The 25,163-nt window shown below is 42.1% G+C and overlaps 91 pseudogenes; all 91 read right to left on the bottom strand.

Annotated features, from left to right (window-relative positions):
* Window positions 1-25: 25 nt before the first annotated feature.
* LOC142746712 (5S ribosomal RNA) lies at window positions 26-144 on the bottom strand (annotated as a pseudogene).
* A 67-nt stretch (window positions 145-211) lies between these two features.
* On the bottom strand, window positions 212-330 carry LOC142745309 (5S ribosomal RNA; annotated as a pseudogene).
* A 66-nt stretch (window positions 331-396) lies between these two features.
* On the bottom strand, window positions 397-515 carry LOC142744783 (5S ribosomal RNA; annotated as a pseudogene).
* A 67-nt stretch (window positions 516-582) lies between these two features.
* On the bottom strand, window positions 583-701 carry LOC142744308 (5S ribosomal RNA; annotated as a pseudogene).
* Window positions 702-768: 67 nt separating this feature from the next.
* Window positions 769-887, bottom strand: LOC142745252 (5S ribosomal RNA; annotated as a pseudogene).
* A 67-nt stretch (window positions 888-954) lies between these two features.
* LOC142744384 (5S ribosomal RNA) lies at window positions 955-1,073 on the bottom strand (annotated as a pseudogene).
* A 67-nt stretch (window positions 1,074-1,140) lies between these two features.
* LOC142745350 (5S ribosomal RNA) lies at window positions 1,141-1,259 on the bottom strand (annotated as a pseudogene).
* Window positions 1,260-1,326: 67 nt separating this feature from the next.
* Window positions 1,327-1,445, bottom strand: LOC142744781 (5S ribosomal RNA; annotated as a pseudogene).
* Window positions 1,446-1,512: 67 nt separating this feature from the next.
* Window positions 1,513-1,631, bottom strand: LOC142744557 (5S ribosomal RNA; annotated as a pseudogene).
* Window positions 1,632-1,884: 253 nt separating this feature from the next.
* LOC142746816 (5S ribosomal RNA) lies at window positions 1,885-2,003 on the bottom strand (annotated as a pseudogene).
* A 67-nt stretch (window positions 2,004-2,070) lies between these two features.
* LOC142747128 (5S ribosomal RNA) lies at window positions 2,071-2,189 on the bottom strand (annotated as a pseudogene).
* Window positions 2,190-2,256: 67 nt separating this feature from the next.
* On the bottom strand, window positions 2,257-2,375 carry LOC142745308 (5S ribosomal RNA; annotated as a pseudogene).
* A 67-nt stretch (window positions 2,376-2,442) lies between these two features.
* LOC142744588 (5S ribosomal RNA) lies at window positions 2,443-2,561 on the bottom strand (annotated as a pseudogene).
* Window positions 2,562-2,628: 67 nt separating this feature from the next.
* LOC142745241 (5S ribosomal RNA) lies at window positions 2,629-2,747 on the bottom strand (annotated as a pseudogene).
* A 67-nt stretch (window positions 2,748-2,814) lies between these two features.
* LOC142745189 (5S ribosomal RNA) lies at window positions 2,815-2,933 on the bottom strand (annotated as a pseudogene).
* Window positions 2,934-3,558: 625 nt separating this feature from the next.
* LOC142745307 (5S ribosomal RNA) lies at window positions 3,559-3,677 on the bottom strand (annotated as a pseudogene).
* A 67-nt stretch (window positions 3,678-3,744) lies between these two features.
* Window positions 3,745-3,863, bottom strand: LOC142744587 (5S ribosomal RNA; annotated as a pseudogene).
* A 67-nt stretch (window positions 3,864-3,930) lies between these two features.
* On the bottom strand, window positions 3,931-4,049 carry LOC142745228 (5S ribosomal RNA; annotated as a pseudogene).
* Window positions 4,050-4,116: 67 nt separating this feature from the next.
* LOC142745784 (5S ribosomal RNA) lies at window positions 4,117-4,235 on the bottom strand (annotated as a pseudogene).
* Window positions 4,236-4,302: 67 nt separating this feature from the next.
* On the bottom strand, window positions 4,303-4,421 carry LOC142744780 (5S ribosomal RNA; annotated as a pseudogene).
* Window positions 4,422-4,488: 67 nt separating this feature from the next.
* Window positions 4,489-4,607, bottom strand: LOC142745620 (5S ribosomal RNA; annotated as a pseudogene).
* Window positions 4,608-4,674: 67 nt separating this feature from the next.
* Window positions 4,675-4,793, bottom strand: LOC142744430 (5S ribosomal RNA; annotated as a pseudogene).
* Window positions 4,794-5,046: 253 nt separating this feature from the next.
* LOC142747256 (5S ribosomal RNA) lies at window positions 5,047-5,165 on the bottom strand (annotated as a pseudogene).
* Window positions 5,166-5,232: 67 nt separating this feature from the next.
* On the bottom strand, window positions 5,233-5,351 carry LOC142744306 (5S ribosomal RNA; annotated as a pseudogene).
* Window positions 5,352-5,418: 67 nt separating this feature from the next.
* Window positions 5,419-5,537, bottom strand: LOC142747845 (5S ribosomal RNA; annotated as a pseudogene).
* A 67-nt stretch (window positions 5,538-5,604) lies between these two features.
* Window positions 5,605-5,723, bottom strand: LOC142746517 (5S ribosomal RNA; annotated as a pseudogene).
* A 67-nt stretch (window positions 5,724-5,790) lies between these two features.
* LOC142746004 (5S ribosomal RNA) lies at window positions 5,791-5,909 on the bottom strand (annotated as a pseudogene).
* A 67-nt stretch (window positions 5,910-5,976) lies between these two features.
* On the bottom strand, window positions 5,977-6,095 carry LOC142745178 (5S ribosomal RNA; annotated as a pseudogene).
* Window positions 6,096-6,162: 67 nt separating this feature from the next.
* LOC142746247 (5S ribosomal RNA) lies at window positions 6,163-6,281 on the bottom strand (annotated as a pseudogene).
* A 67-nt stretch (window positions 6,282-6,348) lies between these two features.
* On the bottom strand, window positions 6,349-6,467 carry LOC142744348 (5S ribosomal RNA; annotated as a pseudogene).
* A 66-nt stretch (window positions 6,468-6,533) lies between these two features.
* LOC142746806 (5S ribosomal RNA) lies at window positions 6,534-6,652 on the bottom strand (annotated as a pseudogene).
* Window positions 6,653-6,719: 67 nt separating this feature from the next.
* On the bottom strand, window positions 6,720-6,838 carry LOC142746634 (5S ribosomal RNA; annotated as a pseudogene).
* A 67-nt stretch (window positions 6,839-6,905) lies between these two features.
* Window positions 6,906-7,024, bottom strand: LOC142743886 (5S ribosomal RNA; annotated as a pseudogene).
* Window positions 7,025-7,091: 67 nt separating this feature from the next.
* LOC142745697 (5S ribosomal RNA) lies at window positions 7,092-7,210 on the bottom strand (annotated as a pseudogene).
* A 67-nt stretch (window positions 7,211-7,277) lies between these two features.
* Window positions 7,278-7,396, bottom strand: LOC142746815 (5S ribosomal RNA; annotated as a pseudogene).
* Window positions 7,397-7,463: 67 nt separating this feature from the next.
* Window positions 7,464-7,582, bottom strand: LOC142747127 (5S ribosomal RNA; annotated as a pseudogene).
* Window positions 7,583-7,649: 67 nt separating this feature from the next.
* LOC142746328 (5S ribosomal RNA) lies at window positions 7,650-7,768 on the bottom strand (annotated as a pseudogene).
* Window positions 7,769-8,021: 253 nt separating this feature from the next.
* Window positions 8,022-8,140, bottom strand: LOC142745773 (5S ribosomal RNA; annotated as a pseudogene).
* A 67-nt stretch (window positions 8,141-8,207) lies between these two features.
* On the bottom strand, window positions 8,208-8,326 carry LOC142744382 (5S ribosomal RNA; annotated as a pseudogene).
* Window positions 8,327-8,765: 439 nt separating this feature from the next.
* Window positions 8,766-8,884, bottom strand: LOC142747126 (5S ribosomal RNA; annotated as a pseudogene).
* A 5,918-nt stretch (window positions 8,885-14,802) lies between these two features.
* On the bottom strand, window positions 14,803-14,921 carry LOC142745246 (5S ribosomal RNA; annotated as a pseudogene).
* A 67-nt stretch (window positions 14,922-14,988) lies between these two features.
* LOC142745772 (5S ribosomal RNA) lies at window positions 14,989-15,107 on the bottom strand (annotated as a pseudogene).
* A 67-nt stretch (window positions 15,108-15,174) lies between these two features.
* On the bottom strand, window positions 15,175-15,293 carry LOC142744694 (5S ribosomal RNA; annotated as a pseudogene).
* A 67-nt stretch (window positions 15,294-15,360) lies between these two features.
* Window positions 15,361-15,479, bottom strand: LOC142746808 (5S ribosomal RNA; annotated as a pseudogene).
* Window positions 15,480-15,546: 67 nt separating this feature from the next.
* On the bottom strand, window positions 15,547-15,665 carry LOC142743836 (5S ribosomal RNA; annotated as a pseudogene).
* A 67-nt stretch (window positions 15,666-15,732) lies between these two features.
* Window positions 15,733-15,851, bottom strand: LOC142744684 (5S ribosomal RNA; annotated as a pseudogene).
* A 253-nt stretch (window positions 15,852-16,104) lies between these two features.
* Window positions 16,105-16,223, bottom strand: LOC142745361 (5S ribosomal RNA; annotated as a pseudogene).
* A 67-nt stretch (window positions 16,224-16,290) lies between these two features.
* Window positions 16,291-16,409, bottom strand: LOC142745216 (5S ribosomal RNA; annotated as a pseudogene).
* A 67-nt stretch (window positions 16,410-16,476) lies between these two features.
* LOC142743835 (5S ribosomal RNA) lies at window positions 16,477-16,595 on the bottom strand (annotated as a pseudogene).
* Window positions 16,596-16,662: 67 nt separating this feature from the next.
* LOC142747738 (5S ribosomal RNA) lies at window positions 16,663-16,781 on the bottom strand (annotated as a pseudogene).
* Window positions 16,782-16,848: 67 nt separating this feature from the next.
* LOC142744449 (5S ribosomal RNA) lies at window positions 16,849-16,967 on the bottom strand (annotated as a pseudogene).
* Window positions 16,968-17,034: 67 nt separating this feature from the next.
* On the bottom strand, window positions 17,035-17,153 carry LOC142744260 (5S ribosomal RNA; annotated as a pseudogene).
* Window positions 17,154-17,220: 67 nt separating this feature from the next.
* Window positions 17,221-17,339, bottom strand: LOC142747619 (5S ribosomal RNA; annotated as a pseudogene).
* Window positions 17,340-17,406: 67 nt separating this feature from the next.
* Window positions 17,407-17,525, bottom strand: LOC142744199 (5S ribosomal RNA; annotated as a pseudogene).
* A 67-nt stretch (window positions 17,526-17,592) lies between these two features.
* LOC142745486 (5S ribosomal RNA) lies at window positions 17,593-17,711 on the bottom strand (annotated as a pseudogene).
* A 67-nt stretch (window positions 17,712-17,778) lies between these two features.
* LOC142746370 (5S ribosomal RNA) lies at window positions 17,779-17,897 on the bottom strand (annotated as a pseudogene).
* A 67-nt stretch (window positions 17,898-17,964) lies between these two features.
* Window positions 17,965-18,083, bottom strand: LOC142744381 (5S ribosomal RNA; annotated as a pseudogene).
* Window positions 18,084-18,150: 67 nt separating this feature from the next.
* LOC142744556 (5S ribosomal RNA) lies at window positions 18,151-18,269 on the bottom strand (annotated as a pseudogene).
* Window positions 18,270-18,336: 67 nt separating this feature from the next.
* LOC142745756 (5S ribosomal RNA) lies at window positions 18,337-18,455 on the bottom strand (annotated as a pseudogene).
* Window positions 18,456-18,522: 67 nt separating this feature from the next.
* Window positions 18,523-18,641, bottom strand: LOC142745987 (5S ribosomal RNA; annotated as a pseudogene).
* Window positions 18,642-18,708: 67 nt separating this feature from the next.
* On the bottom strand, window positions 18,709-18,827 carry LOC142744229 (5S ribosomal RNA; annotated as a pseudogene).
* Window positions 18,828-18,894: 67 nt separating this feature from the next.
* Window positions 18,895-19,013, bottom strand: LOC142745306 (5S ribosomal RNA; annotated as a pseudogene).
* Window positions 19,014-19,080: 67 nt separating this feature from the next.
* Window positions 19,081-19,199, bottom strand: LOC142744957 (5S ribosomal RNA; annotated as a pseudogene).
* A 67-nt stretch (window positions 19,200-19,266) lies between these two features.
* LOC142746814 (5S ribosomal RNA) lies at window positions 19,267-19,385 on the bottom strand (annotated as a pseudogene).
* A 67-nt stretch (window positions 19,386-19,452) lies between these two features.
* On the bottom strand, window positions 19,453-19,571 carry LOC142747123 (5S ribosomal RNA; annotated as a pseudogene).
* A 67-nt stretch (window positions 19,572-19,638) lies between these two features.
* On the bottom strand, window positions 19,639-19,757 carry LOC142744305 (5S ribosomal RNA; annotated as a pseudogene).
* Window positions 19,758-19,824: 67 nt separating this feature from the next.
* LOC142746369 (5S ribosomal RNA) lies at window positions 19,825-19,943 on the bottom strand (annotated as a pseudogene).
* Window positions 19,944-20,010: 67 nt separating this feature from the next.
* LOC142744380 (5S ribosomal RNA) lies at window positions 20,011-20,129 on the bottom strand (annotated as a pseudogene).
* Window positions 20,130-20,196: 67 nt separating this feature from the next.
* LOC142744545 (5S ribosomal RNA) lies at window positions 20,197-20,315 on the bottom strand (annotated as a pseudogene).
* A 67-nt stretch (window positions 20,316-20,382) lies between these two features.
* On the bottom strand, window positions 20,383-20,501 carry LOC142746354 (5S ribosomal RNA; annotated as a pseudogene).
* Window positions 20,502-20,568: 67 nt separating this feature from the next.
* On the bottom strand, window positions 20,569-20,687 carry LOC142745985 (5S ribosomal RNA; annotated as a pseudogene).
* Window positions 20,688-20,754: 67 nt separating this feature from the next.
* LOC142744228 (5S ribosomal RNA) lies at window positions 20,755-20,873 on the bottom strand (annotated as a pseudogene).
* A 253-nt stretch (window positions 20,874-21,126) lies between these two features.
* On the bottom strand, window positions 21,127-21,245 carry LOC142745191 (5S ribosomal RNA; annotated as a pseudogene).
* A 67-nt stretch (window positions 21,246-21,312) lies between these two features.
* LOC142744304 (5S ribosomal RNA) lies at window positions 21,313-21,431 on the bottom strand (annotated as a pseudogene).
* A 67-nt stretch (window positions 21,432-21,498) lies between these two features.
* On the bottom strand, window positions 21,499-21,617 carry LOC142744488 (5S ribosomal RNA; annotated as a pseudogene).
* A 253-nt stretch (window positions 21,618-21,870) lies between these two features.
* On the bottom strand, window positions 21,871-21,989 carry LOC142743820 (5S ribosomal RNA; annotated as a pseudogene).
* Window positions 21,990-22,056: 67 nt separating this feature from the next.
* Window positions 22,057-22,175, bottom strand: LOC142745204 (5S ribosomal RNA; annotated as a pseudogene).
* A 67-nt stretch (window positions 22,176-22,242) lies between these two features.
* On the bottom strand, window positions 22,243-22,361 carry LOC142744259 (5S ribosomal RNA; annotated as a pseudogene).
* A 67-nt stretch (window positions 22,362-22,428) lies between these two features.
* On the bottom strand, window positions 22,429-22,547 carry LOC142743885 (5S ribosomal RNA; annotated as a pseudogene).
* Window positions 22,548-22,614: 67 nt separating this feature from the next.
* On the bottom strand, window positions 22,615-22,733 carry LOC142747847 (5S ribosomal RNA; annotated as a pseudogene).
* Window positions 22,734-22,800: 67 nt separating this feature from the next.
* LOC142746642 (5S ribosomal RNA) lies at window positions 22,801-22,919 on the bottom strand (annotated as a pseudogene).
* A 67-nt stretch (window positions 22,920-22,986) lies between these two features.
* On the bottom strand, window positions 22,987-23,105 carry LOC142745443 (5S ribosomal RNA; annotated as a pseudogene).
* A 67-nt stretch (window positions 23,106-23,172) lies between these two features.
* LOC142746958 (5S ribosomal RNA) lies at window positions 23,173-23,291 on the bottom strand (annotated as a pseudogene).
* A 67-nt stretch (window positions 23,292-23,358) lies between these two features.
* LOC142745192 (5S ribosomal RNA) lies at window positions 23,359-23,477 on the bottom strand (annotated as a pseudogene).
* Window positions 23,478-23,544: 67 nt separating this feature from the next.
* On the bottom strand, window positions 23,545-23,663 carry LOC142746454 (5S ribosomal RNA; annotated as a pseudogene).
* A 253-nt stretch (window positions 23,664-23,916) lies between these two features.
* On the bottom strand, window positions 23,917-24,035 carry LOC142746567 (5S ribosomal RNA; annotated as a pseudogene).
* Window positions 24,036-24,102: 67 nt separating this feature from the next.
* On the bottom strand, window positions 24,103-24,221 carry LOC142744227 (5S ribosomal RNA; annotated as a pseudogene).
* A 67-nt stretch (window positions 24,222-24,288) lies between these two features.
* Window positions 24,289-24,407, bottom strand: LOC142746986 (5S ribosomal RNA; annotated as a pseudogene).
* A 67-nt stretch (window positions 24,408-24,474) lies between these two features.
* Window positions 24,475-24,593, bottom strand: LOC142746471 (5S ribosomal RNA; annotated as a pseudogene).
* Window positions 24,594-24,660: 67 nt separating this feature from the next.
* LOC142746115 (5S ribosomal RNA) lies at window positions 24,661-24,779 on the bottom strand (annotated as a pseudogene).
* Window positions 24,780-25,032: 253 nt separating this feature from the next.
* Window positions 25,033-25,151, bottom strand: LOC142744151 (5S ribosomal RNA; annotated as a pseudogene).
* Window positions 25,152-25,163: the final 12 nt, after the last annotated feature.

Genomic DNA, 25,163 nt, shown 5'->3' with positions numbered 1-25,163 from the left:
ACAAAATCTAAACGACATAATAAAAAGTCAACCACACCACGGATTCCCAGCCAGTCTCCCACACTGGTACTAGCGAGGCCTTACGCTGTGTAACTTCTGCGATCTGACGAGAGCAGGGACATTCAGCTTAGAATGGCCATTGACATTAAATGATTTAATCCATAGTCCTTTTTAATCGATTGTGAAACAAAATCTAAACGACATAATAAAAATTCAACCGCACCACGGATTCCCAGACAGTCTCCCACACTGGTACTAGCGAGGCCTTAAGCTGTGTAACTTCTGCGATCTGACGAGAGCAGGGACATTCAGCTTAGAATGGCCATTGACATTAAATGCTTTAATCCATAGTCCTTTTTAATCGATTATGAAACAAAATCTAAACGACATAATAAAATTCAACCGCACCACGGATTCCCAGACAGTCTCCCACACTGGTACTAGCGAGGCCTTAAGCTGTGTAACTTCTGCGATCTGACGAGAGCAGGCACATTCAGCTTAGAATGGCCATTGACATTAAAATCCTTAATACATAGTCCTATTTAATCTATTGTGAAACAAAATCTAAACGACATAATAAGAATTCAACCGCACCACGGATTCCCAGACAGTCTCCCACACTGGTACTAGCGAGGCCTTAAGCTGTGTAACTTCTGCGTTCTGACGAGAGCAGGCACATTCAGCTTAGAATGGCCATTGACGTTAAATGTTTTAATCCATAGTCCTATTTAATCTATTGTGAAACAAAATCTAAACGAGATAATAAAAAGTCAACCGCACCACGGATTCCCAGACAGTCTCCCACACTGGTACTAGCGAGGCCTTAAGCTGTGTAACTTCTGCGATCTGACGAGAGCAGGCACATTCAGCTTAGAATGGCCATTGACATTAAATGCTTTAATCCATAGTCCTTTTTAATCTATTGTGAAACAAAATCTAAACGACATAATAAAAAGGCAACCGCACCACGGATTCCCAGACAGTCTCCCACACTGGTACTAGCGAGGCCTTAAGCTGTGTAACTTCTGCGATCTGACGAGAGCAGGCACATTCAGCTTAGAATGGCCATTGACATTAAAAGCCTTAATCCATAGTCCTATTTAATCTATTGTGAAACAAAATCTAAACAACATAATAAAAAGTCAACCACACCACGGATTCCCAGGCAGTCTCCCACACTGGTACTAGCGAGGCCTTAAGCTGTGTAACTTCTGCGATCTGACGAGAGCAAGGACATTCAGCTTAGAATGGCTATTGACATTAAATGCTTTAATCCATAGTCCTTTTTAATCGATTGTGAAACAAAATCTAATTGACATAATAAAAATTCAACCGCACCACGGATTCCCAGACAGTCTCCCACACTGGTACTAGCGAGGCCTTAAGCTGTGTAACTTCTGCGATCTGACGAGAGCAGGCACATTCAGCTTAGAATGGCCATTGACGTTAAATCCTTTAATCCATAGTCCTTTTTAATCGATTGTGAAACAAAATCTAAACGACATAATAAAAAGTCAACCGCACCACGGATTCCCAGAAAGTCTCCCACACTGGTACTAGCGAGGCCTTAAGCTGTGTAACTTCTGCGAACTGACGAGAGCAGGCACATTCAGCTTAGAATGGCCATTGACATTAAAAGCCTTAATCCATAGTCCTATTTAATCTATTGTGAAACAAAATCTAAACGACATAATAAAAATTCAACCGCACCACGGATTCCCAGACAGTCTCCCACACTGGTACTAGGGAGGCCTTAAGCTGTGTAACTTCTGCAATCTGACGAGGGCAGGCACATTCAGCTTAGAATGGCCATTGACATTAAATGCTTTAATCCATAGTCCTTTTTAATCTATTGTGAAACAAAATCTAAACGACATAATAAAAAGGCAACCGCACCACGGATTCCCAGACAGTCTCCCACACTCGTACTAGCGAGGCCTTAAGCTGTGTAACTTCTGCGATCTGACGAGGGCAGGCACATTCAGCTTAGAATGGCCATTGACATTAAATGCTTTAATCCATAGTCCTTTTTAATCGATTGTGAAACAAAATCTAAATGACATAATAAAAAGTCAACCGCACCACGGATTCCCAGACAGTCTCCCACACTGGTACTAGCGAGGTTTTAAGCTGTGTAACTTCTGCGATCTGACGAGAGCAGGGAAATTCAGCTTAGAATGGCCATTGACATGAAAAGCTTTAATCCATAGTCCTTTTTAATCGATTGTGAAACAAAATCTAAACGACATAATAAAAATTCAACCGCACCACGGATTCCCAGACAGTCTCCCACACTGGTACTAGCGAGGCCTTAAGCTGTGTAACTTCTGCGATCTGACGAGAGCAGGGACATTCAGCTTAGAATGGCCATTGACATTAAATGCTTTAATCCATAGTCCTTTTTAATCGATTGTGAAACAAAATCTAAACGACATAATAAAAATTCAACCGCACCACGGATTCCCAGACAGTCTCCCACAATGGTACTAGCGAGGCCTTAAGCTGTGTAACTTCTGCGTTCTGACGAGAGCAGGCACATTCAGCTTAGAATGGCCATTGACGTTAAATGTTTTAATCCATAGTCCTATTTAATCTATTGTGAAACAAAATCTAAACGAGATAATAAAAAGTCAACCGCACCACGGATTCCCAGACAGTCTCCCACACTGGTACTAGCGAGGCCTTAAGCTGTGTAACTTCTGCGATCTGACGAGAGCAGGCACATTCAGCTTAGAATGGCCATTGACATTAAATGCTTTAATCCATAGTCCTTTTTAATCTATTGTGAAACAAAATCTAAACGACATAATAAAAAGGCAAACGCACCACGGATTCCCAGACAGTCTCCCACACTGGTACTAGCGAGGCCTTAAGCTGTGTAACTTCTGCGATCTGATGAGAGCAGGCACATTCAGCTTAGAATGGCCATTGACATTAAATGCTTTAATCCATAGTCCTTTTTAATCGATTGTGAAACAAAATCTAAACGACATAATAAAAATTCAACCGCACCACGGATTCCCAGACAGTCTCCCACACTGGTACTAGGGAGGCCTTAAGCTGTGTAACTTCTGCAATCTGACGAGGGCAGGCACATTCAGCTTAGAATGGCCATTGACATTAAATGCTTTAATCCATAGTCCTTTTTAATCTATTGTGAAACAAAATCTAAACGACATAATAAAAAGGCAACCGCACCACGGATTCCCAGACAGTCTCCCACACTCGTACTAGCGAGGTCTTAAGCTGTGTAACTTCTGCGATCTGACGAGGGCAGGCACATTCAGCTTAGAATGGCCATTGACATTAAATGCTTTAATCCATAGTCCTTTTTAATCGATTGTGAAACAAAATCTAAACGACATAATAAAAAGTCAACCGCACCACGGATTCCCAGACAGTCTCCCACACTGGTACTAGCGAGGTTTTAAGCTGTGTAACTTCTGCGATCTGACGAGAGCAGGGAAAATCAGCTTAGAATGGCCATTGACATGAAAAGCTTGAATCCATAGTCCTTTTTAATCGATTGTGAAACAAAATCTAAACGACATAATAAAAATTCAACCGCACCACGGATTCCCAGACAGTCTCCCACACTGGTACTAGCGAGGCCTTAAGCTGTGTAACTTCTGCGATCTGACGAGAGCAGGGACATTCAGCTTAGAATGGCCATTGACATTAAATGCTTTAATCCATAGTCCTTTTTAATCGATTGTGAAACAAAATCTAAACGACATAATAAAAATTCAACCGCACCACGGATTCCCAGACAGTCTCCCACAATGGTACTAGCGAGGCCTTAAGCTGTGTAACTTCTGCGTTCTGACGAGAGCAGGCACATTCAGCTTAGAATGGCCATTGACGTTAAATGTTTTAATCCATAGTCCTATTTAATCTATTGTGAAACAAAATCTAAACGAGATAATAAAAAGTCAACCGCACCACGGATTCCCAGACAGTCTCCCACACTGGTACTAGCGAGGCCTTAAGCTGTGTAACTTCTGCGATCTGACGAGAGCAGGCACATTCAGCTTAGAATGGCCATTGACATTAAATGCTTTAATCCATAGTCCTTTTTAATCTATTGTGAAACAAAATCTAAACGACATAATAAAAAGGCAACCGCACCACGGATTCCCAGACAGTCTCCCACACTGGTACTAGCGAGGCCTTAAGATGTGTAATTTCTGCGATCTGACGAGAGCAGGCACATTCAGCTTAGAATGGCCATTGACATTAAATGCTTTAATCCATAGTCCTTTTTAATCGATTGTGAAACAAAATCTAAACGACATAATAAAAATTCAACCGCACCACGGATTCCCAGACAGTCTCCCACACTGGTACTAGCGAGGCCTTAAGCTGTGTAACTTCTGCGATCTGACGAGAGCAGGCACATTCAGCTTAGAATGGCCATTGACGTTAAATCCTTTAATCCATAGTCCTATTTAATCTATTGTGAAACAAAATCTAAACGACATAATAAAATGTCGACCGCACCACGGATTCCCAGACAGTCTCCCACACTGGTACTAGCGAGGCCTTAAGCTGTGTAACTTCTGCGATCTGACGAGAGCAGGCACAGTCAGCTTAGAATGGCCATTGACATTAAATGCTTTAATCCATAGTCCTTTTTAATCGATTGTGAAACAAAATCTAAACGACATAATAAAAAGTCAACCGCACCACGGATTCCCAGAAAGTCTCCCACACTGGTACTAGCGAGGCCTTAAGCTGTGTAACTTCTGCGATCTGACGAGAGCAGGCACATTCAGCTTAGAATGGCCATTGACATTAAAAGCCTTAATCCATAGTCCTATTTAATCTATTGTGAAACAAAATCTTAACAACATATTAATAATTCAACCGCACCACGGATTCCCAGACAGTCTCCCACACTGGTACTAGGGAGGCCTTAAGCTGTGTAACTTCTGCAATCTGACGAGGGCAGGCACATTCAGCTTAGAATGGCCATTGACATTAAATGCTTTAATCCATAGTCCTTTTTAATCGATTGTGAAACAAAATCTAAACGACATAATAAAAAGGGAACCGCACCACGGATTCCCAGACAGTCTCCCACACTGGTACTAGCGAGGCCTTAAGCTGTGTAACTTCTGCGATCTGACGAGAGCAGGGACATTCAGCATAGAATGGCCATTGACATTAAATGCTTTAATCCATAGTCCTTTTTAATCGATTGTGAAACAAAATCTAAACGACATAATAAAAATTCAACCGCACCACGGATTCCCAGACAGTCTCCCACACTGGTACTAGCGAGGCCTTAAGCTGTGTAACTTCTGCGTTCTGACGAGAGCAGGCACATTCAGCTTAGAATGGCCATTGACATTAAATCCTTTAATCCATAGTCCTATTTAATCTATTGTGAAACAAAATCTAAACGACATAATAAAAAGTCAACCGCACCACGGATTCCCAGACAGTCTCCCACACTGGTACTAGCGAGGCCTTAAGCTGCGTAACTTCTGCGATCTGACGAGAGCAGGCACATTCAGCTTAGAATGGCCATTGACATTAAATGCTTTAATCCATAGTCCTTTTTAATCGATTGTGAAACAAAATCTAAACGACATAATAAAAAGTCAACCGCACCACGGATTCCCAGACAGTCTCCCACACTGGTACTAGCGAGGTTTTAAGCTGTGTAACTTCTGCGATCTGACGAGAGCAGGGACATTCAGCTTAGAATGGCCATTGACATTAAATGCTTTAATCCATAGTCCTTTTTAATCGATTGTGAAACAAAATCTAAACGACATAATATAAATTCAACCACACCACGGATTCCCAGACAGTCTCCCACACTAGTACTAGCGAGGCCTTAAGCTGTGTAACTTCTGCGATCTGACGAGAGCAGGCACATTCAGCTTAGAATAGCCATTGACATTAAATGCTTTAATCCATAGTCCTTTTTAATCGATTGTGAAACAAAATCTAAACGACATAATAAAAAGTCAACCGCACCACGGATTCCCAGACAGTCTCCCACACTGGTACTAGCGAAGCCTTAAGCTGCGTAACTTCTGAGATCTGACGAGAGCAGGCACATTCAGCTTAGAATGGCCATTGACATTAAAAGCCTTAATCCATAGTCCTATTTAATCTATTGTGAAACAAAATCTAAACAACATAATAAAAAGTCAACCGCACCACGGATTCCCAGACAGTTTCCCACACTGGTACTAGCGAGGCCTTACGCTGTGTAACTTCTGCGATCTGACGAGAGCAGGGACATTCAGCTTAGAATGGCCATTGACATTAAATGATTTAATCCATAGTCCTTTTTAATCGATTGTGAAACAAAATCTAAACGACATACTAAAAATTCAACGGCACCACGGATTCCCAGACAGTCTCCCACACTGGTACTAGCGAGGTCTTAAGCTGTGTAACTTCTGCGATCTGACGAGAGCAGGGACATTCAGCTTAGAATGGCCATTGACATTAAATGCTTTAATCCATAGTCCTTTTTAATCGATTGTGAAACAAAATCTAAACGACATAATAAAATTCAACCGCACCACGGATTCCCAGACAGTCTCCCACACTGGTACTAACGAGGGCTTAAGCTGTGTAACTTCTGCGATCTGACGAGAGCAAGCACATTCAGCTTAGAATGGCCATTGACATTAAAAGCCTTAATCCATAGTCCTATTTAATCTATTGTGAAACAAAATCTAAACGACATAATAAAAATTCAACCGCACCACGGATTCCCAGACAGTCTCCCACACTGGTACTAGCAAGGCCTTAAGCTGTGTAACTTCTGCGATCTGACGAGAGCAGGCACATTCAGTTTAGAATGGCCATTGACATTAAATGCTTTAATCCATAGTCCTTTTTAATCGATTGTGAAACAAAATCTAAACGACATAATATAAAGTCAACCGCACCACGGATTCCCAGACAGTCTCCCACACTGGTACTAGCGAGGCCTTAAGCTGTGTAACTTCTGCGATCTGACGAGAGCAGGGACATTCAGCTTAGAATGGCCATTGACATTAAATGCTTTAATCCATAGTCCTTTTTAATCTATTGTGAAACAAAATCTAAACGACATAATAAAAAATCAACCGCACCACGGATTCCCAGACAGTCTCCCACACTGGTACTAGCGAGGCCTTAAGCTGTGTAACTTCTGCGAGCTGACGAGAGCAGGCACATTCAGCTTAGAATGGCCATTGACATTAAATGCTTTAATCCATAGTCCTTTTTAATCTATTGTGAAACAAAATCTAAACGACATAATAAAAAGGCAACCGCACCACGGATTCCCAGACAGTCTCCCACACTCGTACTAGCGAGGCCTTAAGCTGTGTAACTTCTGCGATCTGACGAGGGCAGGCACATTCAGCTTAGAATGGCCATTGACATTAAATGCTTTAATCCATAGTCCTTTTTAATCGATTGTGAAACAAAATCTAAACGACATAATAAAAAGTCAACCGCACCACGGATTCCCAGACAGTCTCCCACACTGGTACTAGCGAGGTTTTAAGCTGTGTAACTTCTGCGATCTGACGAGAGCAGGGAAATTCAGCTTAGAATGGCCATTGACATTAAAAGCTTTAATCCATAGTCCTTTTTAATCGATTGTGAAACAAAATCTAAACGACATAATAAAAATTCAACCGCACCACGGATTCCCAGACAGTCTCCCACACTGGTACTAGCGAGGCCTTAAGCTGTGTAACGTCTGCGATCTGACGAGAGCAGGGACATTCAGCTTAGAATGGCCATTGACATTAAATGCTTTAATCCATAGTCCTTTTTAATCGATTGTGAAACAAAATCTAAACGACATAATAAAAATTCAACCGCACCACGGATTCACAGAAAGTCTCCCACACTGGTACTAGCGAGGCCTTAAGGGGTGTAACTTCTGCGTTCTGACGAGAGCAGGCACATTCAGCTTAGAATGGCCATTGACGTTAAATGTTTTAATCCATAGTCCTATTTAATCTATTGTGAAACAAAATCTAAACGAGATAATAAAAAGTCAACCGCACCACGGATTCCCAGACAGTCTCCCACACTGGTGCTAGCGAGGCCTTAAGCTGTGTAACTTCTGCGATCTGACGAGAGCAGGCACATTCAGCTTAGAATGGCCATTGACATTAAATGCTTTAATCCATAGTCCTTTTTAATCTATTGTGAAACAAAATCTAAACGACATAATAAAAAGGCAACCGCACCACGGATTCCCAGACAGTCTCCCACACTGGTACTAGCGAGGCCTTAAGCTGTGTAACTTCTGCGATCTGACGAGAGCAGGCACATTCAGCTTAGAATGGCCATTGACATTAAATGCTTTAATCCATAGTCCTTTTTAATCGATTGTGAAACAAAATCTAAACGACATAATAAAAAGTCAACCACACCATGGATTCCCAGACAGTCTCCCACACTGGTACTAGCGAGGTTTTAAGCTGTGTAACTTCTGCGATCTGACGAGAGCAGGGAAATTCAGCTTAGAATGGCCATTGACATTAAAAGCTTTAATCCATAGTCCTTTTTAATCGATTGTGAAACAAAATCTAAACGACATAATAAAAAGGCAACTGCGCCACGGATTCCCAGACAGTCTCCCACACTCGTACTAGCGAGGCCTTAAGCTGTGTAACTTCTGCGATCTGACGAGGGCAGGCACATTCAGCTTAGAATGGCCATTGACATTAAATGCTTTAATCCATAGTCCTTTTTAATCGATTGTGAAACAAAATCTAAACGACATAATAAAAAGTCAACCGCACCACGGATTCCCAGACAGTCTCCCACACTGGTACTAGCGAGGTTTTAAGCTGTGTAACTTCTGCGATCTGACGAGAGCAGGGAAATTCAGCTTAGAATGGCCATTGACATTAAAAGCTTTAATCCATAGTCCTTTTTAATCGATTGTGAAACAAAATCTAAACGACATAATAAAAATTCAACCGCACCACGGATTCACAGACAGTCTCCCACACTGGTACTAGCGAGTAGAGATGAGCGAACTTATCAAAAGTTCGGTTCGGCTAGTTCGCCGAATTTCACAAAAAAGTTCGGTTCGGACCGAACTAGTTCTGACCGAACCTGTCACTTACGTGCGCCGAGCATGCTACTGTCCAGGGTGCTGATAGAGTTAATGGGCTGCACTAACTCTTTCAGCAACCTTCACAGTACATGCTCGGCGCGCGGAAAATACCATTTAAATGTAATAAAAAAATAAAAATTATACGTTCGTACTTACTTTCCTCCTGTCCGGCCTCCAGCGATGACGTTTCATCCCTTTCGCCGCTGCAGCCAATCACAGGCTGTAGTGGCGGTCACGCACGTCAGGATGACGCTTCATCCCACGTGACCGCCTCTGCAGCCAATCACAGGCTGCAGCGGCGACATGAATGAAACGTCATCGCTGGAGGCCGGACAGGAGGAAAGTAAGTATGAACGTATTATTATTATTTTTTGGCATGTATGTATGTTGGCATGTATGTATGTATGTATATCTGTGCATGTATGTTTGCATGTATGTTGGCATGTATGTATATATGTGCATGTTTGTATGTATATTTGCATGTATATATTTGCATGTATGTATGTTTGCATGTATGTATTTTTGCATGTATGTTGTCATGTATGTATGTATGTTGTCATGTATGTATATATGTGCATGTGTGTATGTATATTTGTATGTATGTATGTATGTTTGCATGTATGTTTGCATGAATGTATGTATATTTGCATGTGTGTATATATATATATGTATGTATGTATGTTGTCATGTATGTATGTATGTTGTCATGTATGTATATATGTGCATGTATGTTGGCATGTATGTATATATGTGCATGTGTGTATGTATGTATATTTGCATGTATGTATGTTGTCATGTATGTATGTATATATGTGCATGTATGTTGGCATGTATGTATACATGTGCATGTTTGTATGTATATTTGCATGTATATATGTTTGCATGTGTGTATGTATGTTTGCATGTATGTATGTTTGCATGTATGTATGTTGTCATGTATGTTTGTATGTATGTTGTCATGTATGTATGTATATATGTGCATGTATGTATGTTTGCATGTTTTTATTTTTGCATGTATGTTTGCATGTATGTTTATATATATGTGCATGTATGTAATTATGTTTGCATGTATTTATGTTTGCATGTATATTTGTGCATGCTTGTATATATGTATCTTTGCATGTTTGTTTGTATGTATGTATGTTTTCATGTGTGTGTGTATGCATGTATGTATGATAGTTTGCATGTATATATGTGTGTATGTTTGCATGTATGTATATTTGCATGTATATATGTGCATGCTTGTATATATGTATGTATGTTTGTATATATGTATGTATATTTGTATATATGTATGTATGGCCATGTATGATACTGTCTGCTGGCGCCCTGTATCTAAGTCAACTTTGCGGCAGGCTTCTATACATGGTATAACAGTCAGTATCACACATTAAACTGAATCTAAGCCTACAACATGTTTTATTTCATTATTTTATTTTTTTACAGGTTTGGTGTTTGGACTACGTCGGTTTCGAGGACTACTTCGATGACGGTTTTTTTTCTACAATAAAATGGTTAATGAGGGTTGTGTTGGGGGTGCTTTATTTCAATAAAATATTTTATCTATATCTTTGTCTTTTCAAATTTTATTATTACCACTTTAGTAATGGCCGCTGTCTGAGTGACAACATCCATTACTAATGCGAGGCTTAGTGTTAGCCGGTGCAGAGGCTAACACTAACCACCATTATTACCCCGGTACCCAAAACCACCAGGGGTGCCGGGAAGAGCCAGGTACGATCCAGTACCCGACCATCTGTTGTGATGGTCGGGCCCTGGGGCGGCCGCAGGCTGGTATTATGAGGCTGGGAAGGGCCAAAAACAGTGGACCTTCCCACCCTTGTAATGCTAGGCTGCTGCTGCTGTGTTGTATCTGGCTGGTTATAAAAGTGGGGGGGACCCCACGTCATTTTTTTAAATTATTTATTTATTTACATTTTTTTTTTAAAAAAGACATGGGGTTCCACCCAATTTATCATAACCAGCCACATACAACACAGTGTTATTAGCCTGGGAATGGACAAAACCAGTGGCCCTTCCCACCCATGTAATGCCAGACTGCTGCGGCCTTGTATATGGCTGGTTATTAAAAATGTGGGGGACCCGTCTATTGCTAAATTTGTTAAATTCCAAAAAAAAAACGACGTGGGGGTCCCCCCCATTTTTATAACCAGCCCGATACAACACAGCAGCAGCAGCCTAGCATTACAAGGGTGGGAAGGTCCACTGATTTTGGCCCTTCCCAGCCTCATAATACCAGCCTACGGCCGCCCCAGTACCCGACCATCACAACAGATGGTCGGGTACTGGATCGTACCAAGCTCTTCCCGGCACCCCTGGTGGTGGTGGGTACCGGGGTAATAATGGGTGGTTAGTGCTAGCCTCTGCACCGGCTAACACTAAGTACCGCCTTAATAATGGACGCTGTCAATCAGCCAACTGCCATTATCTAGGCACTAATAAAGTTTGAAAAAAAAAACACAAAGACAATTCTTTTTTATTGAAATAAGAAATCCCCAACAAAACCCTCGTTAACCATTTTATTAAAATTTGAAAAAACGCAGATCTACGCAGTAGTCCAACGAATCGTAGATGTAGTCCAATCGGTACATCAAAATCTGCAACAACATAAAAAAACAGTTATCAATGTGAACAATACCAATACTTCTACTCACCTACACACATATATACACGCACACACAAACAAACAACCATACACAGACACACACATATATACACAAACACAACAAGATATACACACACACATAAACAGACAAACACGCACATATACACAAACTCACACATATACAAACAAAAACACACATATCCAAACACACACACACACACAGATATACACACATACACGAACACATATACACAAACACATATACAAACAAAAACACATATACCCAAACACACATATACACAAACACATATACACAAACACACCCATATATACACACAAACACACACCCATATACACATACAAAAACACACACAAACATCTACACACAAACATATACACAAATACACCCATATATACACAAACATATACACAAAACACATATACACAAACACACCCATATATACACACACACACATATAAAAACAAAAACAGACAAAGTCACATACCCAAACACACATATATACACAAACACACACATACACAAACACGGTTTCTTTTAAATGCTGCTGGGGAACCCGCTCGATCCACTATATACGGCTGCGCTACAGTGCAGCATTTAAAAGAAACAGGATCCTGACCTGTCCATAGAGTTTAAAGCAGCACAGAGTATTTCAGGAGATGAGCGTGCAGATTCAGTGCTGCTGCGAACTCTGCTCTTACCATTACGTAGCTCTCAGTCTGTTACCTCTCCTCCACTCCTGTCCTCCAGAACACCTTCACATGATTGGCAAGTCACCACGTAATGGTAAGAGCAGAGTTCACAGCAGCACAGAGTATTTCAGGAGATGAGCGTGCGGATCTTGTGCGGGGTGGTGACTTGCCAATCACGTGAAGGTGTTATTGAGGACAGGAGTGGAGGAGAGGTAACAGACTGAGCTACGTAATGGTAAGAGCAGAGTTCACAGCAGCACTGAATCTGCACGCTCCTCTCCTGAAATACTCTGTGCTGCTGTGAACTCTGTTCTTACCATTACGTAGCTCAGTCTGTTACATCTCCTCCACTCCTGTCCTCTATAACACGTTCACATGATTGGCAAGTCACCACCACGCACAAGATCCGCACGCTCATCTCCTGAAATACTCTGTGCTGCTGTGAACTCTGCTCTTACCATTACGTGGTGACTTGCCAATCATGTGAAGGTGTTCTGGAGGACAGGAGTGGAGGAGAGGTAACAGACTGAGAGCTACGTAATGGTAAGAGCAGAGTTCACAACAGCACTGAATCTGCACGCTCATCTCCTGAAATACTCTGTGCTGCCTTAAACTCTGTGGACAGGTCAGGATCCTGTTTCTTTTAAATGCTGCACTGTAGCGTAGCCTTATATAGTGGATCGAGCGGGTTCCCTAGCAGCATTTAAAAGAAACAGGATCCTGACCTGTCCACAGAGTTTAAGGCAGCACAGATTATTTCAGGAGATGAGCACGGGCAGCCGTTCGTTTTTCCGAGCCGTGCTCCCATCATGCACACGACCGTAAAAACACCCGTTATTGCGGGTCGTAATTACGACCCGCAATAACGGGCTCATAGACTTCTGTTACCCACGGGTACCTTTCCGTATTCTCACGGGAAGGTGCCCGTGCCGTTAAAAAAATAGAACATGTTCTATTTTTCTATTTTACGGGCCGTGCTGCTATAATTATAATGACAGCACGGTTCGCAAAAGCGGCCGGCTGCCCGTGGCCGGCCGGCCGTGCTCGTAATTACGAGTCGTAATTACGAGCACGGCCCGTAAAATAAAAAAAATAGAACATGTTCTATCTTTTTAACGGCACGGGCACCTTCCCGTGAGAAAACGGGAAGGTACCCGTGGCTAACAGAAGTCTATGGGCCCGCTATTTCGGGTCGTAATTACGACCCGTGATAACGGGTGTTTTTATGGTCGTGTGCATGAGGCCCCGTAATGACGGGTGGCTACATGTGTGCACCCGTCATTACGGCAGCGTTGCTAGGCGACGTCAGTAAGGGTATGTGCACACACACTAATTACGTCCGTAATTGACGGACGTATTTCGGCCGCAAGTACCGGACCGAACACCCTGCAGGGAGCCGGGCTCCTAGCATCATATTTATGTACGATGCTAGGAGTCCCTGCCTCTCCGTGGAACTACTGTCCCTTACTGAAAACATGATTACAGTACGGGACAGTTGTCCTGCAGAGAGGCAGGGACTCCTAGCATCGTACATAAGTATGATGCTAGGAGCCCGGCTCCCTGCACTGTGTTCGGTCCGGTACTTGCGGCCGAAATACGTCCGTCATTTACGGACGTAATTAGTGTGTGTGCACATACACTAAATAGTCACTGTTCAGGGTGCTGAAAGAGTTAACTGATCGGCAGTAACTGTTTCAGTACCATGGACAGTGACTACCGATCACAGTACCTGTAAAAAAAAAGACGTTCATACTTACCGAGAACTTTCTGCTTCCTCCAGTCCGGTCTCCTGGCCGTTGCCTTGGTGACGCGTCCCTCTCGACATCCGGCCCGACATTCCTTGATGACGATGCAGCCTTGTGAGCGCTGCAGCCAATCACAGGCTGCCGCGGCCTCTGCAGCCAATCACAGGCTGCAGAGGCCTCTGCAGCCAATCACAGGCTGCCGCGTCAGAAAAGGTCGGACTGGAGGAAGAAGAGGGACTCGTCAACAAGACAACGACCGGGTACGTATGAAATGCTTTTTATTTTATTTTTAATCAGCAGCCTCTTTTCTCTATCAGTGATTGATAGAGATAAGTGGCTGCCGATTTGTATAATGTTTTTGACCGGGTTCGGTCAAAACGGGTTCGGCCGAACCCGGTGAAGTTCGGATTCGCTGCGAACCGAACTTTACCGGAAGTTCGGACCGAAACCGGGTTCGGTTGTCCCGGTTCGCTCATCTCTACTAGCGAGGCCTTAAGCTGTGTAACTTCTGCGATCTGACGAGAGCAGGGACATTCAGCTTAGAATGGCCATTGACATTAAATGCTTTAATCCATAGTCCTTTTTAATCGATTGTGAAACAAAATCTAAACGACATAATAAAAATTCAACCACACCACGGATTCCCAGACAGTCTCCCACACTGGTACTAGCGAGGCCTTAAGCTGTGTAACTTCTGCGTTCTGACGAGAGCAGGAACATTCAGCTTAGAATGGCCATTGACGTTAAATGTTTTAATCCATAGTCCTATTTAATCTATTGTGAATCAAAATCTAAACGAGATAATAAAAAGTCAACCGCACCACGGATTCCCAGACAGTCTCCCACACTGGTGCTAGCGAGGCCTTAAGCTGTGTAACTTCTGCGATCTGACGAGAGCAGGCACATTCAGCTTAGAATGGCCATTGACATTAAATGCTTTAATCCATAGTCCTTTTTAATCTATTGTGAAACAAAATCTAAACGACATAATAAAAAGGCAACCGCACCACGGATTCCCAGACAGTCTCCCACACTGGTACTAGTGAGGCCTTAAGCTGTGTAACTTCTGCGATCTGACGAGAGCAGGCACATTCAGCTTAGAATGGCCATTGACATTAAATGCTTTAATCCATAGTCCTTTTTAATCTATTGTGAAACAAAATCTAAACGACATAATAAAAAGGAAACCGCACCATGGATTCCCAGACAGTCTCCCACACTGGTACTAGCGAGGCCTTAAGCTGTGTAATTTCTGCGATCTGACGAGAGCAGGCACATTCAGCTTAGAATGGCCATTGACATTAAATGCTTTAATCCATAGTCCTATTTAATCTATTGTGAAACAAAATCTAAACGACATAATAAAAAGTCAACCACACCACGGATTCCCAGACAGTCTCCCACACTGGTACTAGCGAGGCCTTAAGCTGTGTAACTTCTGCGTTCTGACGAGAGCAGGCACATTCAGCTTAGAATGGCCATTGACATTAAATGATTTAATCCATAGTCCTATTTAATCTATTGTGAAAAAAAATCTAAACGACATAATAAAAAGTCAACCGCACCACGGATTCCCAGACAGTCTCCCACACTGGTACTAGCGAGGCCTTAAGCTGTGTAATTTCTGCGATCTGACGAGAGCAGGCACATTCAGCTTAGAATGGCCATTGACATTAAATGCTTTAATCCATAGTCCTTTTTAATCGATTGTGAAACAAAATCTAAACGACATAATAAAAAGTCAACCACACCATGGATTCCCAGACAGTCTCCCACACTGGTACTAGCGAGGTTTTAAGCTGTGTAACTTCTGCGATCTGACGAGAGCAGGGAAATTCAGCTTAGAATGGCCATTGACATTAAAAGCTTTAATCCATAGTCCTTTTTAATCGATTGTGAAACAAAATCTAAACGACATAATAAATATTCAACCGCACCACGGATTCCCAGACAGTCTCCCACACTGGTACTAGCGAGGCCTTAAGCAGTGTAACTTCTGCGATCTGACGAGAGCAGGTACATTCAGCTTAGAATGGCCATTGACATTAAATACTTTAATCCATAGTCCTTTTTAATCGATTGTGAAACAAAATCTAAACAACATAATAAAAAGTCAACCGCACCACGGATTCCCAGACAGTCTCCCACACTGGTACTAGCGAGGCCTTAAGCTGTGTAACTTCTGCGATCTGACGAGAGCAGGCACATTCAGCTTAGAATGGCCATTGACATTAAATCCTTTAATCCATAGTCCTATTTAATCTATTGTGAAACAAAATCTAAACGACATAATAAAAAGTCAACCACACCACGGATTCCCAGACAGTCTCCCACACTGGTACTAGCGAGGCCTTAAGCTGTGTAACTTCTGCGTTCTGACGAGAGCAGGCACATTCAGCTTAGAATGGCCATTGACATTAAATGATTTAATCCATAGTCCTATTTAATCTATTGTGAAAAAAAATCTAAACGACATAATAAAAAGTCAACCGCACCACGGATTCCCAGACAGTCTCCCACACTGGTACTAGCGAGGCCTTAAGCTGCGTAACTTCTGCGATCTGACGAGAGCAGGCACATTCAGCTTAGAATGGCCATTGACATTAAATGCTTTAATCCATAGTCCTTTTTAATCTATTGTGAAACAAAATCTAAACGACATAATAAAAAGTCAACCGCACCACGGATTCCCAGACAGTCTCCCACACTGGTACTAGCGAGGCCTTAAGCTGTGTAACTTCTGTGATCTGATGAGAGCAGGCACATTCAGCTTAGAATGGCCATTGACATTAAATGCTTTAATCCATAGTCCTTTTTAATCGATTGTGAAACAAAATCTAAACGACATAATAAAAAGTCAACCACACCACGGATTCCCAGACAGTCTCCCACACTGGTACTAGCGAGGCCTTAAGCTGTGTAACTTCTGCGATCTGACGAGAGCAGGCACATTCAGCTTAGAATGGCCATTGACATTAAATGCTTTAATCCATAGTCCTTTTTAATCGATTGTGAAACAAAATCTAAACGACATAATAAAAAGTCAACCGCACCACGGATTCCCAGACAGTCTCCCACACTGGTACTAGCGAGGCCTTAAGCTGCGTAACTTCTGCGATCTGACGAGAGCAGGCACATTCAGCTTAGAATGGCCATTGACATTAAAAGCCTTAATCCATAGTCCTATTTAATCTATTGTGAAACAAAATCTAAACAACATAATAAAAAGTCAACCGCACCACGGATTCCCAGACAGTCTCCCACACTGGTACTAGCAAGGCCTTAAGCTGTGTAACTTCTGCGATCTGACGAGAGCAGGCACATTCAGCTTAGAATGGCCATTGACATTAAATGCTTTAATCCATAGTCCTTTTTAATCGATTGTGAAACAAAATCTAAACGACATAATAAAAAGTCAACCGCACCACGGATTCCCAGACAGTCTCCCACACTGGTATTAGCGAGGCCTTAAGCTGTGTAACTTCTGCGATCTGACGAGAGCAGGGACATTCAGCTTAGAATGGCCATTGACATTAAATGCTTTAATCCATAGTCCTTTTTAATCTATTGTGAAACAAAATCTAAACGACATAATAAAAAGTCAACCGCATCACGGATTCCCAGACAGTCTCCCACACTGGTACTAGCGAGGCCTTAAGCTGTGTAACTTCTGCGATCTGACGAGAGCAGGCACATTCAGCTTAGAATGGCCATTGATATTAAATGCTTTAATCCATAGTCCTTTTTAATCTATTGTGAAACAAAATCTAAACGACATAATAAAAAGGCAACCGCACCACGGATTCCCAGACAGTCTCCCACACTGGTACTAGCGAGGCCTTAAGCTGTGTAACTTCTGCGATCTGACGAGAGCAGGCACATTCAGCTTAGAATGGCCATTGACATTAAATGCTTTAATCCATAGTCCTTTTTAATCTATTGTGAAACAAAATCTAAACGACATAATAAAAATTCAACAGCACCACGGATTCCCAGACAGTCTCCCACACTGGTACTAGCGAGGCCTTAAGCTGTGTAACTTCTGCGATCTGACGAGAGCAGGCACATTCAGCTTAGAATGGCCATTGACATTAAAAGCCTTAATTCATAGTCCTATTTAATCTATTGTGAAACAAAATCTAAACAACATAATAAAAAGTCAACCACACCACGGATTCCCAGACAGTCTCCCACACTGGTACTAGCGAGGCCTTAAGCTGTGTAACTTCTGCGATCTGACGAGAGCAAGGACATTCAGCTTAGAATGGCTATTGACATTAAATGCTTTAATCCATAGTCCTTTTTAATCGATTGTGAAACAAAATCTAATTGACATAATAAAAATTCAACCGCACCACGGATTCCCAGACAGTCTCCCACACTCGTACTAGCGAGGCCTTAAGCTGTGTAACTTCTGCGATCTGACGAGAGCAGGCACATTCAGCTTAGAATGGCCATTGACGTTAAATCCTTTAATCCATAGTCCTATTTAATCTATTGTGAAACAAAATCTAAACGACATAATAAAAAGTCAACCGCACCACGGATTCCCAGAAAGTCTCCCACACTGGTACTAGCGAGGCCTTAAGCTGTGTAACTTCTGCGATCTCACGAGAGCAGGCACATTCAGCTTAGAATGGCCATTGACATTAAAAGCCTTAATCCATAGTCCTATTTAATCTATTGTGAAACAAAATCTAAACGACATAATAAAAATTCAACCGCACCACGGATTCCCAGACAGTCTCCCACACTGGTACTAGCGAGGCCTTAAGCTGTGTAACTTCTGCGATCTGACGAGAGCAGGGACATTCAGCTTAGAATGGCCATTGACATTAAATGCTTTAATCCATAGTCCTTTTTAATCTATTGTGAAACAAAATCTAAACGACATAATAAAAAGTCAACCGCACCACGGATTCCCAGACAGTCTCCCACACTGGTACTAGCGAGGCCTTAAGCTGTGTAACTTCTGCGAGCTGACGAGAGCAGGCACATTCAGCTTAGAATGGCCATTGACATTAAATGCTTTAATCCATAGTCCTTTTTAATCTATTGTGAAACAAAATCTAAACGACATAATAAAAAGGCAACCGCACCACGGATTCCCAGACAGTCTCCCACACTCGTACTAGCGAGGCCTTAAGCTGTGTAACTTCTGCGATCTGACGAGGGCAGGCACATTCAGCTTAGAATGGCCATTGACATTAAATGCTTTAATCCATAGTCCTTTTTAATCGATTGTGAAACAAAATCTAAACGACATAATAAAAAGTCAACCGCACCACGGATTCCCAGACAGTCTCCCACACTGGTACTAGCGAGGTTTTAAGCTGTGTAACTTCTGCGATCTGACGAGAGCAGGGAAATTCAGCTTAGAATGGCCATTGACATTAAAAGCTTTAATCCATAGTCCTTTTTAATCGATTGTGAAACAAAATCTAAACGACATAATAAAAATTCAACCGCACCACGGATTCCCAGACAGTCTCCCACACTGGTACTAGCGAGGCCTTAAGCTGTGTAACTTCTGCGTTCTGACGAGAGCAGGCACATTCAGCTTAGAATGGCCATTGACGTTAAATGTTTTAATCCATAGTCCTATTTAATCTATTGTGAAACAAAATCTAAACGAGATAATAAAAAGTCAACCGCATCACGGATTCCCAGACAGTCTCCCACACTGGTACTAGCGAGGCCTTAAGCTGTGTAACTTCTGCGATCTGACGAGAGCAGGCACATTCAGCTTAGAATGGCCATTGATATTAAATGCTTTAATCCATAGTCCTTTTTAATCTATTGTGAAACAAAATCTAAACGACATAATAAAAAGGCAACCGCACCACGGATTCCCAGACAGTCTCCCACACTGGTACTAGCGAGGCCTTAAGCTGTGTAACTTCTGCGATCTGACGAGAGCAGGCACATTCAGCTTAGAATGGCCATTGACATTAAATGCTTTAATCCATAGTCCTTTTTAATCGATTGTGAAACAAAATCTAAACGACATAATAAAAATTCAACAGCACCACGGATTCCCAGACAGTCTCCCACACTGGTACTAGCGAGGCCTTAAGCTGTGTAACTTCTGCGATCTGACGAGAGCAGGCACATTCAGCTTAGAATGGCCATTGACATTAAAAGCCTTAATTCATAGTCCTATTTAATCTATTGTGAAACAAAATCTAAACAACATAATAAAAAGTCAACCACACCACGGATTCCCAGACAGTCTCCCACACTGGTACTAGCGAGGCCTTAAGCTGTGTAACTTCTGCGATCTGACGAGAGCAAGGACATTCAGCTTAGAATGGCTACTGACATTAAATGCTTTAATCCATAGTCCTTTTTAATCGATTGTGAAACAAAATCTAATTGACATAATAAAAATTCAACCGCACCACGGATTCCCAGACAGTCTCCCACACTCGTACTAGCGAGGCCTTAAGCTGTGTAACTTCTGCGATCTGACGAGAGCAGGCACATTCAGCTTAGAATGGCCATTGACGTTAAATCCTTTAATCCATAGTCCTATTTAATCTATTGTGAAACAAAATCTAAACGACATAATAAAAAGTCAACCGCACCACGGATTCCCAGAAAGTCTCCCACACTGGTACTAGCGAGGCCTTAAGCTGTGTAACTTCTGCGATCTCACGAGAGCAGGCACATTCAGCTTAGAATGGCCATTGACATTAAAAGCCTTAATCCATAGTCCTATTTAATCTATTGTGAAACAAAATCTAAACGACATAATAAAAATTCAACCGCACCACGGATTCCCAGACAGTCTCCCACACTGGTACTAGGGAGGCCTTAAGCTGTGTAACTTCTGCAATCTGACGAGGGCAGGCACATTCAGCTTAGAATGGCCATTGACATTAAATGCTTTAATCCATAGTCCTTTTTAATCTATTGTGAAACAAAATCTAAACGACATAATAAAAAGTCAACCGCACCACGGATTCCCAGACAGTCTCCCACACTGGTACTAGCGAGGCCTTAAGCTGTGTAACTTCTGCGATCTGACGAGAGCAGGGACATTCAGCATAGAATGGCCATTGACATTAAATGCTTTAATCCATAGTCCTTTTTAATCGATTGTGAAACAAAATCTAAACGACATAATAAAAATTCAACCGCACCACGGATTCCCAGACAGTCTCCCACACTGGTACTAGCGAGGCCTTAAGCTGTGTAACTTCTGCGTTCTGACGAGAGCAGGCACATTCAGCTTAGAATGGCCATTGACGTTAAATGTTTTAATCCATAGTCCTATTTAATCTATTGTGAAACAAAATCTAAACGACATAATAAAAAGGCAACCGCACCACGGATTCCCAGACGGTCTCCCACACTGGTACTAGCGAGGCCTTAAGCTGTGTAACTTCTACGATCTGACGAGAGCAGGCACATTCAGCTTAGAATGGCCATTGACATTAAATGCTTTAATCCATAGTCCTTTTTAATCGATTGTGAAACAAAATCTAAACGACATAATAAAAAGTCAACCACACCACGGATTCCCAGACAGTCTCCCACACTGGTACTAGCGAGGTTTTAAGCTGTGTAACTTCTGCGATCTGACGAGAGCAGGGAAATTCAGCTTAGAATGGCCATTGACATTAAAAGCTTTAATCCATAGTCCTTTTTAATCGATTGTGAAACAAAATCTAAACAACATAATTAATATTCAACCGCACCACGGATTCCCAGACAGTCTCCCACACTGGTACTAGCGAGGCCTTAAGCTGTGTAACTTCTGCGATCTGACGAGAGCAGGTACATTCAGCTTAGAATGGCAATTGACATTAAATACTTTAATCCATAGTCCTTTTTAATCGATTGTGAAACAAAATCTAAACAACATAATAAAAAGTCAACCGCACCACGGATTCCCAGACAGTCTCCCACACTGGTACTAGCGAGGCCTTAAGCTGTGTAACTTCTGCGATCTGACGAGAGCAGGCACATTCAGCTTAGAATGGCCATTGACGTTAAATCCTTTAATCCATAGTCCTATTTAATCTATTGTGAAACAAAATCTAAACGACATAATAAAAAGTCAACCACACCACGGATTCCCAGACAGTCTCCCACACTGGTACTAGCGAGGCCTTAAGCTGTGTAACTTCTGCGATCTGACGAGAGCAGGCACATTCAGCTTAGAATGGCCATTGACATTAAAAGCTTTAATCCATAGTCCTATTTAATCTATTGTGAAACAAAATCTAAACAACATAATAAAAAGTCAACCGCACCACGGATTCCCAGACAGTCTCCCACACTGGTACTAGCGAGGCCTTAAGCTGTGTAACTTCTGCGATCTGACGAGAGCAGGGACATTCAGCTTAGAATGGCCATTGACATTAAATGCTTTAATCCATAGTCCTTTTTAATCGATTGTGAAACAAAATCTAAACGACATAATAAAAAGTCAACCGCACCACGGATTCCCAGACAGTCTCCCACACTGGTACTAGCGAGGCCTTAAGCTGTGTAACTTCTGCGATCTGACGAGAGCAGGCACATTCAGCTTAGAATGGCTATTGACATTAAATGCTTTAATCCATAGTCCTTTTTAATCGATTGTGAAACAAAATCTAAACGACATAATAAAAAGTCTACCGCACCATGGATTCCCAGACAGTCTCCCACACTGGTACTAGCGAGGCCTTATGCTGTGTAACTTCTGCGTTCTGACGAGAGCAGGCACATTCAGCTTAGAATGGCCATTGACATTAAAAGCTTTAATCCATAGTCCTATTTAATCTATTGTGAAACAAAATCTAAACAACATAATAAAAAGTCAACCGCACCACGCAATCCCAGACAGTCTCCCACACTGGTACTAGCGAGGCCTTAAGCTGTGTAACTTCTGCGATCTGATGAGAGCAGGCACATTCAGCTTAGAATGGCCATTGACGTTAAATCCTTTAATCCATAGTCCTATTTAATCTATTGTGAAACAAAATCTAAACGACATAATAAAAAGGCAACCACACCACGGATTCCCAGACAGTCTCCCACACTGGTACTAGCGAGGCCTTAAGCTGTGTAACTTCCACGATCTGACGAGAGCAGGCACATTCAGCTTAGAATGGCCATTGACATTAAATGCTTTAATCCATAGTCCTTTTTAATCGATTGTGAAACAAAATCTAAACGACATAATAAAAAGTCAACCGCACCACGGATTCCCAGACAGTCTCCCACACTGGTACTAGCGAGGCCTTAAGCTGTGTAACTTCTGCGATCTGACGAGAGCAGGCACATTCAGCTTAGAATGGCCATTGACGTTAAATGCTTTAATCCATAGTCCTTTTTAATCGATTGTGAAACAAAATCTAAACGACATAATAAAAAGTCTACCGCACCATGGATTCCCAGACAGTCTCCTACACTGGTACTAGCGAGGCCTTAAGCTGTGTAACTTCTGCGATCTGACGAGAGCAAGGACATTCAGCTTAGAATGGCCATTGACATTAAATGCTTTAATCCATAGTCCTTTTTCATCGATTGTGAAACAAAATCTAAACGACATAATAAAAATTCAACCACACCATGGATTCCCAGACAGTCTCCCACACTGGTACTAGCGAGGCCTTAAGCTGTGTAACTTCTGCGTTCTGACGAGAGCAGGCACATTCAGCTTAAAACAGCCATTGACGTTAAATGCTTTAATCCATAGTCCTATTTAATCTATTGTGAAACAAAATCTAAACGACATAATAAAAAGTCAACCACACCACGGATTCCCAGACAGTCTCCCACACTGGTACTAGCGAGGCCTTAAGCTGTGTAACTTCTGCGATCTAAAGAGAGCAGGCACATTCTGCTTAGAATGGCCATTGACATTAAATGCATTAATCCATAGTCCTTTTTAATAGATTGTGAAACAAAATCTAAACGACATAATAAAAAGTCAACCGCACCACGGATTCCCAGACAGTCTCCCACACTGGTACTAGCGAGGCCTTAAGCTGTGTAACTTCTGCGATCTTACGAGAGCAGGCACATTCAGCTTAGAATGGCCATTGACATTAAATGCTTTAATCCATAGTCCTTTTTAATCGATTGTGAAACAAAATCTAAACGACATAATAAAAAGTCAACCGCACCACGGATTCCCAGACAGTCTCCCACACTGGTACTAGCGAGGCGTTAAGCTGTGTAACTTCTGCGATCTAACGAAAGCAGGCACATTCAGCTTAGAATGGCCATTGACATTAAATGCTTTAATCCATAGTCCTTTTTAATCGATTGTGAAACAAAATCTAAACGACATAATAAAAAGTCAACCGCACCACGGATTCCCAGACAGTCTCCCACACTGGTACTAGCGAGGGCTTAAGCTGTGTAACTTCTGCAATCTGACGAGAGCAGGCACATTCAGCTTAGAATGGCCATTGACATTAAAAGCCTTAATCCATAGTCCTATTTAATCTATTGTGAAACAAAATCTAAACAACATAATAAAAAGTCAACCGCACCACGGATTCCCAGACAGTCTCCCACACTGGTACTAGCGAGGCCTTAAGCTGTGTAACTTCTGCGATCTGACGAGAGCAGTGACATTCAGCTTAGAATAGCCATTGACATTAAACTCTTTAATCCATAGTCCTATTTAATCTATTGTGAAACAAAATCTAAACGACATAATAAAAAGTGAACCACACCACGGATTCCCAGACAGTCTCCCACACTGGTACTAGCGAGGCCTTAAGATGTGTAACTTCTGCAATCTGACGAGAGCAGGCACATTCAGCTTAGAATGGCTATTGACATTAAATGCTTTAATCCATAGTCCTTTTTAATCGATTGTGAAACAAAATCTAAACGACATAATAAAAAGTCAACCGCACCACGGATTCCCAGACAGTCTCCCACACTGGTACTAGCGAGGCCTTAAGCTGTGTAACTTCTGCGATCTGACGAGAGCAGGCACATTCAGCTTAGAATGGCCATTAACATTAAATGTTTT

This window comes from Rhinoderma darwinii, chromosome 2 (assembly GCF_050947455.1).
Source record: "Rhinoderma darwinii isolate aRhiDar2 chromosome 2, aRhiDar2.hap1, whole genome shotgun sequence".
NCBI lineage: Eukaryota > Metazoa > Chordata > Amphibia > Anura > Rhinodermatidae > Rhinoderma > Rhinoderma darwinii.
This window is presented reverse-complemented; position numbering and strand designations above follow the sequence as displayed.